Genomic DNA, 11,413 nt, shown 5'->3' on the forward strand with positions numbered 1-11,413 from the left:
AGAGAAGTGCCATGCCCACATCACACACACATACACAGAGACAGACAGACAGGGTGAGAACAGGAGACACAAGGGGGAGAATCACCAGAAACACAAGGAATAGACTGGAGTCACGGCCGTGACCATGACAATAACACTTTCCAACTGATTCTCCCATAATGCCATAACGTTATATCTGAAGCAAGGATGGTTTAACATTAGAAGATTTTCAATCTTGGTGCTGATGGTGAATCCAGACTGAGATTAGTCATTAATATCAAAAAGTGAAGCTCAAAGAGCCATGGATGAGTTCCACCTGAGTAAAACACTGGATGTGGCTATGGTTTGATATTGTTTGCTTATTAAAATGCAAACAAATGTGGAAATGCAAGCCAGCTAATAGACAACTGCAGCTTAATATTCCAATCTAAAAATGTGACGAAGAGGTACAACATTGAATTCTTTAAAAAAAAAAAAAGAATGATTTCCATCAGTTTGCATTGTCAGTATTTCAGTTTTGTGTCTCTGTATGCTATACTGACGTTGCCACAGGAACTGATGTGGTTCTGAGCCATCAATTTTCAGCGCAACCATACCAACTATTTGCTTTGCACTGCATCAGCCTAATAAACCTCCCACCTTCTCCTATGTTCACAGTATGTGTTTTTCAAAATTCACCAAAGCTCACTCCTTATGTCATTTTTCCATTTTTAAGCCCTAATAAAAGTGCCTACTTCTCTCTGCCCCACTGTTACTTTAGATATGTCTTAGCTCTGACCCCTGGTCTTCCCATTCTGCCAATATTGCATGAAGGCAGCATTAGCTCACAAGGGTTTATGGGAAATGAGAATAAACTATCACTGTGAGAAAATGATGAAATGACATGGATTTTGTGTACATTTTGTCTGTATTTGTTTGAATACTTATCTCTTCACCTCTTATTTATTAATTTAATACTGAACACTTAGTATCTCCCTGCACCGACTGTGTGTGTGTGTGTTTAACTAAAGATTGGAAGCCTGTCTCAGATATAATTTCAGCCAATAGAGGGCACTGTTTGTCTTTGAGTGTGAGAGTTTCCTGGCACAGTTTGGGCTTATGTGTCTACCAGGTATGCTCACATATACACACATTTATGGTATCATATTATACATGTAAGGCAGTAGCAAATGCAGCTTTCCCAAACAAAGACAATACTTTTTGAAAGTCAAACAAAAGAAACATAAGTAAATACATGAATAAATAAAATGAAATAAATAAGTAATCATATAAAATAAGACTGCAACATAAAGTATGTTATATATATGTTATATAAACTGATAAAAAGCTTAAGTTAAAAAAAGTGCACTTGATGCACTTTGTTTAAAATCTACTTTTACAGAGGTTTTTGTAAGATTCATTATGCAAAAGTCTGGATTTGTGTGGAAAGTGGTGTTGGCCTCAGAGAATGACCTGTCATGACTTTTCCCATAGCATGTTTTTAAATCCAATCCCAATATCTGTATATTCGTGCAAACACGTCTGTGAGTGTGTTTGCCTCGCATGAATACACTGTCTGCCTGCGTGTGATTAAGTGGATGTGTGACAGCAGGAGGGCTGTGAGATGGAGTGAGGATCTTTATGTATGCACATGTGGGTGGATGAATGGATTGTTATTTGATGGATGCAGCAGTAAAAGGCTCCTCATTTGTGATTCTTATCAGTTCAACACTTCCCTCTTGTCTGTTCAAGCACAACATTCCTCTGTTTGGATTGAGCTCTTGACAATAACATACAGTTTTACTCTACTAGCAGCAGGACTAAAGAATGGAGATTCCAGTTGGCTGGACTGTCTCTTTGATGCTTTAGTCCAAAATAAGATGTCTAAACTAAGTGATTCTTTTATGTTTTTGCCATTGTAAATAAAACCAACAAGTTCTACAAACAAGTATTGTGTGTGCATCTAAAGCCTAATATACTGCATCTTATTCCTCTGTTCCACAGATGGTTGACATGTTCTTGAAAATGAAACTGTATAATTGTGTGCTCATGTTAAAGATGCAGGATCCAAATGGCTTGGGTGCTGAGAGTCATGCCTCCAAGTGGATGAACTGACTACTGTTAGAAACACATTGTGGGTAATGACCTCAGAGCCCCTCCATTTCCTACAGACCTCTGTGATGGAGAGACCTGTTTTCAGAAATCTTAGCAGGGCGCCCTTAAGACTCCTGTGCAACGCTACTCTCTGAGCAAACTGATGTATTTTTAGTCTCATTATTGCTAAGGTTGCTGAAATAGTTCTAAGAGCAGCAAAAACATCTGTGTAAAGTGAGTTTTATTTTCAGCTAATGCAGAGTTTCAGTTTTCATATAACAATCATGACATAGTTTTAATTAATATGTAACTGTTTCTGCACACTGTGTTCTGTGATACAGTGCATGTGCATTGTTTTTAATGTAGGAAGTCCAAATAAAGGGGAAGTTCAACACACTGGGGATAGTGTTGAGTGGGAGTGTGCTGGCTGTTTATTGCCTTTATGCTAAGCTAGGCTAACCATGTTCCATCTCCACACTAATCAACACACTTGATATTAGTCTTTTCGCCTCACTCTCAGAAAGAAAGAGACTTAGCTGATTTCCCAGAAATGTTGGACTATTCACTTGCAGTGTATTTTTTCTACATTACTGAGTTGTTAGGACCAAATAAATGAAATGACATTTCAACATGACTAACAATGTGATGCTGAGTCTGAGGGAGTGACAGGACTGCTAGTTGGCAAACCTAAATTCTGCCCGAGGGCGGTAAGGAAATACTTTTAGACAGCTTTTCAATTAAGCTGTCTGAATTACCTAAAGCCTGACAGTGTGAGGTATTGTTGACTACTATTTCAATATCAACCTTAATCTTCCTGCAGACATGAATCATAAAACACATCAATATTAAGTTGATATTAATTGCTAATTAATTGTTATTATCCCTACAACTGAAGTAAGAACCTTGTGTGGTGCCAGCAGCAGCTTGTTACTCAGCTGTGTGTTCAGCTGTCCCATTGCTTTGTGCTGCTGGAGAACATACCACCCATCTGCTTCTCTTCCATTCATCCATCCATTTCTCTGTGTCCATCTCTCCACCCATCTGTTCATCTGTGTTTCCCTCAACTGTCCTCCTGGGTGAACAGGCATTTTGGATGTTTCCAGTATGAGGTAAAAGGCCCAACACACTCTGAGCCTTCACGGGTCCCTAAGGAGAGAGTGTTTTTTATTAAAAAGTAATTTCCTTACTGTGTTATCTAATAAAATAATGGGATTGTTAGATAAAAAGAGATGTTAAACTAGTCCCAAACATACAGAAGCACTGCTCACACACTGCAGTTTATTATATAATGTACAGCATGATGTATAGTATCTTATAGTCCAGCTCTGCTCTTCATCTGGAACATTATTATTTGCATATAGACAGAGATATGAGAATCATAATGGCAGGCAAATTGTGAAGGAATATAATTGCATTTCAAGTTTGCAATAACAGAAGTAATTATTCCGAGTTATCAGCACTGGTTGTTGTGATGAAGGTCTAATAAACTCAAATGTTTGCCAGTGAATGTAAACACTGAAACATAGGCAACACAGAATTTAAATTCTGTGTGGTCATCTCCCAGTATACTTAGCATATAACACCTCAACATGAGCACCACAAGACTGTTTTTACACAAGTTAAGTTGGCTCTCACAGCCACATTATACATTCAATCATTCAGTCCAGTCATACAACACTTGTGTTTCTATGGTTTTGTTTAGTTTCTGGTTGTTGTTTTTTGTTAATCTTATGTTGAGTTTATAATATCTGTGAGAAAAAGATGTAGTTGACAGGGGGATTAAACAGTTGAAGACAATATTGCATGTGGATGGGTGCTCCACAGCATATACTGGTTTTGCAAGAACCTTGCTGTATGTGCAATTTTGCATCTAATACATGCAAAACATTTGATGATATTAGATGATGTAAAGATACCTATCCTCATGACAGTGTTAAAAAGCAATTACACTGTGACTGATTTTAAAGTCTTTTAGGACCTCAAGGTGATAATAAAATGTATTGATTGTGCAAGTTCTAAAACAACAAACAAACAAAGAAAAAAAAAACTAACAAACAGGAAGAAAACTGCAGGCTGCATAGGCTGTTTATCTTTCACCAGTTACTGGAAGTAAGTTTAGAATAAATCATGACATCCTTCAACAAGTCTGGAGTATGTTTTACATTTGGTTTCATCTGTGCATTTGGGACTATAGCACATTCTAAAGACAGTAAGAGTAAATTTATTTTATGTTATGCAGTCCTGTAACACTCAGGATCTAAATACTTCCTCCAGCACTGACCAACATAGCTCTCCTATGCTGCAGCAGGATAACGTTATCTCTCATTGTCCTTGTCTAATTATCTCCTTCCGGAGATGCTTCTCCTTTCAGCTCACAGATTATAAAATGTCAGCTGCATTGTCATTTGTTCCCTTGGCTTCCAAACTTCCCCAACAGCATCTGCACTTCTGTAGAAAAAAACTCTACAACCAACATGTCTGTACTATGTCTTACCAGCAGGACATCTGTTTCCTCAGGACAGAATGCATGACACCGGAGCTATTTCTGTCAGTTGATGCAAACTGGCTGGTGATGTGACTGCAGTCGGTGGCACAAGGCTCTGGAAATAAGAAGCCAGAAATGACAGTGAGGTGAGATATTCTGTAGCAGTAGAAACTCTTGTGTAACATATTTTTGTCATCTCTATATGCTTTTACGGCCTGTAGAAGTAGAGAGGAACAAAGCACAACACAGGTTCCATGTAAAAAATGTAAAGTTATACCAGTAATGCAGCAGTAATGATAGTAATAATAATTAAAGTATTAATTGCAAAAGTAGCAATAACACTAATAGCAGTTCAAGTAATTTCTAATTATAGCAGCAGGTGTTGAGTGGGGTTGTAGGAGCAGCAGGAGGCTTGTCATCGCAGGTCAGACTCTAAGGCTCCAGAGACAGAAGTACCTGCAGAAAGTGACAGAAGAGGAGAGAGAGACGGAAGAGCACAATACTACAGGAAAGCGACTACTGTGAGCTGCCACACAGTGAAGTGGAGTGTATCACTGGTATCTTTGCTTTTACATTAGAGTAACATAAGAAAAAGCAGGATGTAGTAGCCAAAATTAAAGTAAGGATTGTTTGGTACATTATTTTTATTGCTTGGAAATCCAACTTTTTTTATGAGAAAGAAAGAACAAGTGGATCTTGAGTTGAGATAGTTCTGTCAATGACTGTTTCCAAGAGTGAACTGTCAAGCTTAAATTTAAGCCAGTGTGAATGAGAAATGCTCAGAAAATTTGAAAGCTTGAACAGGGTAAATTAAATCTGCTGATGAGGACTGTGTAATACAAAGGCTCTAGAAGTGAGTGGGTGGACCTTGTATATAGACTTTGTCAAACATCAAACTACCTGCATGCACAATAAAAAAAAGGATTGGGAGGGAAGGAATACGTTTACATTTTACATACTGTAGGTCCATAATATAGCAAAAAGCTTAACAATAGGTCTTACAAACAATCATGTTGAGTTGGTGTCATCCAACTACTGAGCTTGTCTCAAAGAGTGCTCTTTTATTTTCATGTCAGACAAGTACAGGTCGTGCTCTGTGTGTTTCTCAGTAATGTATTTATCATTCATAGTGTTTGTCTCTAATTTATTGTTGCCCATAACTGCACACATAATTCCTCTCCAGGACAGAATGTGAGTGGGTGGGAGGCTGTGGATGTGTTATGAAGGCCTCTTCAGAGAGACTGGCAGCCTTACATCAGGCTCAACGACGCCCAGCGCAGATGCTCCATACATTTCCATTCATTAGAGACATAGTGGAGAATGTGGCACGGTCATGTGACAGGGGAGGCACCCAGCTGGTTGGTGAAGTCATCTCTTCCTGTTTGTCTCTATTTCTAGGGATTTAAGTTAAGTTAGCCTCTTAAATTTGATGCCATTCGTTTGGAGCAAGTTGACACAGGGTAAGACCATGGACAGATCACCAGTCTATCACAGGGCAGAGACAAATAAGCATTCACTCTCACATTCACACCTACGGGCAATTTAGAGTCACCAATTAACCTAACCTGCATGTCTTTGGACTGTGGGAGGAAGAGAACATATAAACTCCCTGTGCTGGAGCCTTCTTGCTGTGAACCACTGCATCACCATGCCACCTGCTTTAAGATCTGTCAGTCGTTTCATAGTGGTATGTTTTGGTTGGATTTAGATTATGTTTAAAATAATCAGGCTATCAGCAACTCCACAGATGTCTTCAGTTTTACAGAGCTGCAAAGTCTCTGAATGCTTTCTAATTCTTTGTCTTGGTTTTAAGGTTTTGGTTAAACTGCTCTCATTAACATCATGTTGGTTGAATAAAGCAGAGATTTCACAGCTAAATGCTAAACTTAATTTGATGATAAAAAGTCCCATGTTACCTTTATAGCTTGTTCTGTTGCTCCCAGCGGGCAACAAAATCAACTAATGCAGGTTTAAAGCAAATGACATGATAAGACCCTTAACTTGGGTCAGTAAATCTGGGGCAGGTAGAATTCTATCTCAGAAAAAGTTCATATTGCAAAGAAAGGAGGACTGAGGGCTCAATAGACAGGTAGCAGCTCCAGAGGCACCTAGCAGGTAAGGCTGGCCATGTCATGACTAGAGGTAGATCATGACAAATCATGTTAATCATGTTTTGGGCAGATCAGCGGGAAACCTGAGATAACCGCTCTGCCATCTTTCATACAGCCCATGGTGATGATCATATAGGAGTGAAAAAATAGGCATGTTTTTGTCGTTCAAGGTTGTATTGCTCAGTGTGCGCCACTTAACATTCAGTGTCATTCATTCTCTGCTGTCGCCACTTTTCCTCTGTCTTTGTTGAAAATGATCACTGTGGTTGGGCTGCCCAACTGGTGTGTTTATAAAGGCTCTATCTTTAGACTGGAGCAGCTAAAACACTCCACTTCACTTCAGTGGTTACCATGGAAACGGGGGTGCAGGCCTAACGGTACTGGAGCAGCGCTGGTGCGTCGATGATGAGAGCGAGGATAATCATGAAATGATGAAAATGGCTGCGCTGTGAAGGACTGGATGAGTGAAAGTATCTCAGCGGGATTACTTAGCTCTTTGCATCATTTGTGCTGCGATGGTGTCTTTAGATTGGATTGTGTTAATCACGCTCAGAAGTAGATCATTTTAAGCCATCATAGAAGAGGAATAGAAATCTACAATTCTATGACAATTGGACAAGACCTCTTGAAGAAGATCATTTGACATGATTGGAAGCTAGCTGAGAGATGGGATTGTTAGCCACTGTTTACAAGGTCAAGAATGAATTTTCAGTCTCCGATTTATGTCCTGTTTAAGGAAGTCTACAATCAAATCAAATAAACAAAATCACTGCGAAGAGGATATTTTACAAATCATACAAAGCAAGAGAAAGAAGCAAACAATGTGCATAATGTTCATTACATGCAAGTAGCCTGACATAAATGAGCAATACTGTTATTTTGCACATAGTAGCCATGCAGAGCAATTAGACATAGATAGAGTTAGATGTTAACAACCAGTAGTACTGATCTTAATAAGACGTTAGTGGAAATAATGTGACAGTTGGTAAAATGGTGATATTTTAGCACAAAGACAAGAGACTGATTTATAACAGTATGAGTACCATATTGTTAATAACATACCACTAAATGTGTTCATACATACCCAAGCCATGCAAACCATCTTACAACAGACATATGACATGGGACAAGTTAGCAGATCAATAAATGAATTCATTAATTAGAAATTAAGAAATTAAGGAATGAGTGAACAAGAATAAGAGGAATAATTATTAAATGAATAATTATATTTACTTAGCACCCTTTCACAAAATATTTTTACGGTCCCAGATTACCATTTCTTTTATGAATATAAAACATGTTTAGGTGCAGCCCATATTCAGAAATTGTGCCTCTAAAATTAAAAGTCCATAAGGTTGTCACCACTCTCATTAATGGGTCCAAGCATGGCCCACCAAGACACACTTGACTTTTAAACAATTACAACACATGCCATCAGTTAAGAAAAAGCCATAAAATAGAGTGAGTTTTAAGAGGAGATTTAAAGGGGGATGCTAAATTCTTTGAGATCTTTGGGCAGGGAGTTTCACAGCTTAGTCACCCAGTGACAAATTGAGACTTTGGAATCATTTGTCAGGCTCAGCAAGAGAATCTCAAGCAGCAATAAAGGCAGGAGCCTGACCATTTGAGGCTTTAAAAACAAGCAGTAAAATCTTAAAGTCAACTCTTAAACTCACAGGTAACCAGTGCAGTCAGCAAAGATTAGAACATGTTAAAAGCCTGACAGCAGCTGTTTGTTTAAGTTACAGTCTTTGGATGTTTCACCTGCTGATTTCAGAATAAAGAGTGTTGCAACAGTCAAGTCTGTAGGAGATGAAAGCATGTATGATCTTTTCTAGATCTACAAATGAAGGGGCACTTGACACTTTTTTAAAATATCATAAAACTGTAGCAATATAGCAATATATATTTCTAACTACGGATGCCATATTCACTGAGAATATTGCAGTGGTGGAATGTATTAGGTTTTCTGTGCACTAGACACTAGCAAAAAATGTGAAAGTTCTTCCAATCTGACACATGTTGAAGCTTATCAGACACCAAAACACTGCAGTCTGGTTTAAGGTGCTATAAGACGGGATTTTACATCTCCGGAAAGTTGCCGTAGTTATTTTATTTTTTGTGGCAACATTTGTGAGGCAAACAGCAAAAATACATATACACACACAAGCTAAAATCAATTTACCATAGCACATTTGACTGGTCAGTGTGGCAGCTTATCAGATGACACTTCATTGTGCAGCTGAAAAACTGTTGACAGTATGGTTATTTGGCCAGAGCCCTCTGAATTGGCACCCTCACTGCATCAACAGAGTGGCCCCATCCAAATGAATGAGAGAGATTTAATTTTCCAGGGATAAAGTTGGTTTTAACACAGTCTGGGTCATTCAGTACTTGGTCTGAAATTTCTGGCTTATTACCCAACCACAAACACTGTTCTCTGATTTGATGAAAATAAGTCTGTGCCCCCACCCCCCACCCCACAATGATTAAAACCACCCTCAAGCCCCGCATATGTGATTTGTGGCAACTGATAACATTCATTCTTCCTTTCTGAAGACATGTTGCCTGAATAACACATCTATGGGAGGCATTCCTTCTCTCTGGTTTGTCTACCAACCATGTACAAATTTGGAGTGGGTAATGTTGCTATGGCAACAAGCTCTCCAATTAAAGCTTTTAAGTAGAGCAGTATTTCAAAAGGAGCTCGAGAATAAAGCACAATTTTCTCACAATTATATCAGATGGATTGATGGCTTCAGCATTAACATGTTTAGTGTTCTGACAACCTGATAGTTCACAGTGAGTGTGCCTCACACTGTTAAAGCAAGAGTGTCTCAGCTGTGTTGTTGATCCAGGATAACTGGAGCTGAGTCACAAAGAGAATGACATGCAGACAGACAGATCTATGCCCATCCACACTTCACTGCTCACACTCTTTGAAGCTAAATATGGAGAGGAGTGGTACACTAATTGTATGTCAGTGCTGATGTCTGTCCACGTCCATCACGGCAATGGACAGCTGAACACACACATTTATACACAGATATACAGATAGAAATTTCCCCTGTGCTGCAGACTGAACTCTACATTTACAGCCTTTAAAAATGCTTTATACTAACACTTAGTCTATGTTCATTTAATCTATAAAACATCATTAAGATCATCCTAAAACACTATTTTTTGCCACAAAACTAAATAAGAGACATACAGTATGTTCAGAATATTGCAAGTGAACTTATAGACACTGTATTTTTGACTGCTAGTAGCAGAATGAATTAGTGTCCACAAGCACAATGATTCATAACCATCAGACAAGTGGCTGCTGGATGATGAATTTATGGCTCATTGCAAACAGACTTACACAAGTTATTACCAGATAAACTTGGCATCTATGGAAAGATTCTTCTTGTACAATTAGGTCAAAGTTTATGGTGACATAGGAATGGAGGTTATGCATCATCATCTGGTGGGTGGAACAATAAAAACAGAATACCAGTGACAAGCCAAAGACCGGCATGTGTTACATTGAAGAATATGTCAGCTCATTTGTTATATTTGTCCCCTACTCAACAAATTCTATGAAAACCAACAATGAATGTGACCGAAAGTTGTCCAACATACTTTTAAAAACACATCAGCGAGCAAGTGACATGTTCCCTCATTACCATCAACACATAAACCCTTTAGCTTATTTTTACTCAATCTAACATACAATGTCCTGCTACTAGAAATGACATGTATGTCTCACTGTAAGCAAGCTAGACAAAGCACAAGGTGAGTCAACTTCACTGCCAATTAGCTCCAGTGGCCAACTGTGATATTGCAACAAGAAAATCCATTGTGGTCAACAAGGCATTTTGATCATAGGCTGTTGTGTGCAAACCAGGTTGATTATTACTCTTTGTGTTATGATTATTCTACAATCATTAAGGTTTAATATGTGTAAAATGTTTCAAGGGCCTAGAAAAGCTATGTTTATGTACATGATGTCATCGCAATCTATAGTGCGTGGTAGTGCTGGCCAAAAATGTACAAACTGATCTTTTCTACTGGTATTTTCCTGTGTCATAAATTTCTGTCAATGCAACAAATTTCTGTCAATGCAACTTAGAGAACTGGTGAAGTTGTGTTTATTTATTGTAAAATGCATATGATGCCACCAATACAATTATCACAGCAAGTTAAGTGGAACACTTCTTGATCTCATTAGTTGTATGTAGCCTGCAGCCTAATATTTTGGGAGGATACTGGGTAATATTATATGGATATTGTTTTACTCTGTACCATATCTGGAAGGTATGTAACACCAGAGACTGGAAAACTCAAAAACTGGAGAACTCACAAAAAGGCCAGGCAAAATAGTAGCAAACCAAGAGCAGGGAAAAGTTTGATTCAAATGAACTAGTACTATTTCAGAGTTCAAACTACATCATTGTAAAGTCTTTTAAAAGATTTACATCTTTAGTGGGAACCAATGGGTTTGGGTCAGAGATGCAAAGACTATCAATATAATGTTATACTTATTATTATTATTATTATTTTTATATATATTTTTATTTTATTTTATTTTTATTTTTTGGTTATATTGTCAGTGCCCACACAATCACAAGTTGTCTTAAGTTGTCAGATGACGTGAATGTGGCAGTAGTCTTTGTCTTTTCATGGGATTTCTAGACAATAACAAGGTGATAGAATAACATCAGTCTTATCCTTTAAGACGTACACCTGGAAGAGAAATGTATGGAAAAATAGAGAAATATGG

The 11,413-nt window shown here is 38.1% G+C and overlaps 2 protein-coding genes and 1 long non-coding RNA gene across 21 annotated transcripts in view; 1 reads left to right on the forward strand and 2 right to left on the reverse strand.

Annotated features, from left to right (window-relative positions):
• pde1ca (phosphodiesterase 1C, calmodulin-dependent a) overlaps window positions 1–11,413 on the forward strand; it is a 111,776-nt gene that overhangs the window by 48,033 nt on the left and 52,330 nt on the right. The gene's annotated exons all lie outside the window — the stretch shown is intronic.
• itprid1 (ITPR interacting domain containing 1) overlaps window positions 1–11,413 on the reverse strand; it is a 127,144-nt gene that overhangs the window by 35,674 nt on the left and 80,057 nt on the right. The gene's annotated exons all lie outside the window — the stretch shown is intronic.
• Window positions 2,278–11,413, reverse strand: part of LOC127139236 (uncharacterized) — a 36,724-nt gene continuing 27,588 nt past the window's right edge. Inside the window, exons 2-3 of the long non-coding RNA XR_007809314.1 lie at window positions 4,547–4,652; window positions 2,278–3,198 (exon numbers count right to left, since the gene is read on the reverse strand). This is a non-coding gene — a long non-coding RNA (uncharacterized LOC127139236). The remainder of the gene's footprint in view (window positions 3,199–4,546; window positions 4,653–11,413) is intronic.

The sequence above is a fragment of the Lates calcarifer genome, linkage group LG24, assembly GCF_001640805.2.
Source record: "Lates calcarifer isolate ASB-BC8 linkage group LG24, TLL_Latcal_v3, whole genome shotgun sequence".
NCBI lineage: Eukaryota > Metazoa > Chordata > Actinopteri > Centropomidae > Lates > Lates calcarifer.